This window comes from Choloepus didactylus, chromosome 1 (genome assembly GCF_015220235.1).
Source record: "Choloepus didactylus isolate mChoDid1 chromosome 1, mChoDid1.pri, whole genome shotgun sequence".
In the NCBI taxonomy this organism is placed as follows: domain Eukaryota; kingdom Metazoa; phylum Chordata; class Mammalia; order Pilosa; family Megalonychidae; genus Choloepus; species Choloepus didactylus.
In genome coordinates this window covers 17,862,314-17,864,414 of record NC_051307.1, presented here as the reverse complement: position 1 = coordinate 17,864,414, position 2,101 = coordinate 17,862,314, and positions in this window count along the sequence as shown.

The window sequence follows — 2,101 nt, the reverse complement described above, 5'->3', positions numbered from 1 at the left end:
GTCAGGTATTGTTTAATTGAAGGTGTTTTTTGTTTGTTTGTTTTAATTTCCAGGGGAAATGTTTTTTTTCCCTTTTTTTTTGTTCTTATTATTAATTTTGTTTCATGGGAACAAAGAGTAAATTTGCCAGTATTTCTTCTTTATGAAATGTACTATCTTTTTCTTTGTGACCTAATATATGACCAATTTTTGAGGATATTCTGAGTGAGTTTGAGAAGTTTTACTCACTATTATCAGTGTGCAGAAGTCAATGTGTATCCATAAAAGCTAACACTATTTTATTTAGCTATTCTCTCTCTTCACTTATATTTTCCACTTGCTCTGTCCTGTTCTAGGGTACTGTATTAAAGCCCTTATTATTAGTTTCTTCCTAGCTAAGACTGCTTATGTCATATTTCTCTCTCTCTCTCACTCTTTCTTCTCCCTCTCTCTCTCTCTATCTCTATCTCTATTACTATATCTGATCTTTATATTCATGAATATTATACTTACATTATATGCCACATAAATATTCACAAATGTATTATATCTCTTTTTATTTGTGCAACTTTTGTCCAGATACCTTTGTTCCTGCCTTTACTTTTGCATTTTTGAATAATTTTGTTTTAGGTGTGTACATATAGCAAGTACTTAATTCTTCTTTTATGAGCCAAATGGAAAATATTTCCCTTAACTGATTCATTAAGCCTATTTGCATTCCTTGATATAACCACTGTGTGTGAATATTTTTTATGCTTTACTAAATTGTAAAAATGGTGTTTGTGATGACAGAAAAGTTTTGGTAAGGGATGATGGCGATGGTTGAACAACCTTGTGAGCATCATTAACAGGACAAAAATGTATAACTGAATTGTTCAAAAGGGGAAATGTTAGATTTATGTATGTTAATAGAATAAAAATTTTAAATAATTCATGTAACTACACTATGTAAGCAATAAACCCTAAGTTAAACTATGAACTATAATTAATAGTACAATTTAAAAAATGTGTTTTCATCAAAGATGGTGGCATAGAGAGGTGTGGAATTTAGTTAGTCCTCTAGAGCAATTAGTAAACAACCAAGAGCAAGCAGTAAATAATCTTGAACAACTGTTGGGGGACATCTGTGAATGGACCCACATGGTACACTAACCTGGCATGGGTTGAGTGGTTGAGATTATAGCATAGAATTGTAAATAAATCTCCACAAACTCAGAGCTGAAGCACCTCCCCCCTTGGACAGGGCAGGCTGAGCTGAAAACTGTGTCCCTGCGAAAACTGTGGGGCTAAGGACTGGCCCTGAAAAGGGTCTCTTGCTTTTTTTTCCATCTTTTTTTCTTGCATTCTAAGCAGCTCATTAGAAAAAGCCTCAGGCTTTCTTCAAGTCCCTGCTGACCCAGGCATGTGTGGAGTTAACAGAGCCAGAAAGACAAAGAAGGAATTCAAATAGAGAAGATAACTCCCTGGGTGGTGGGACCACCCCAACTGGCTGCCCTCTTTCAGAGAATTCAGACTCTCTCAGTGAATTAAAGGGACCTCACCTCCTATGCTGGTAGGGAGCTGCAGGCTGACAAGTGCCACCTGCTCGGCTGGATAGGGAAAGCACAGAGTCTAGAGACCTCACGGGAAAGTCTGTCAATCTCCTAGGACCCACCCTCAGGAAAACCTAATACTGAATACACAGACTCCCCCTGAGACATGAGCCCCTCTGGTCTGGGAAAATCTGATTGGGGCTCTTCTTGTTTGCTAATGCTACTGAAATGCAAAACACCAGAAATGGACAAGCTTTTATAAAGGGGGTTTATTTGGTTACACAGTTACAGTCTTAAGGCCATAAAGTGTCCATCAACAAAAGAAACCTTCACTGGAGAAAGGCCCTTGGCATCCGGAAAACCTGTGCTAGCTCGGAAAGCACGTGGCTGGTCTCTGCTTGGTCCCAGGTTGTGTTTCAAAATGGCATTCTCCAAAATGTCTGCATCAGCTTCTAACAGCCGTCTTCCAAATGTCTGTCTCAGCTACAGCTAGCTTTGAGTTCCCTATGTCCAAGCTTACATAAGGCTCCAGTAAACCAATCAAAGTACACACTGAATGAGTGTGGCCACACTTCCATGGAAATACTGAA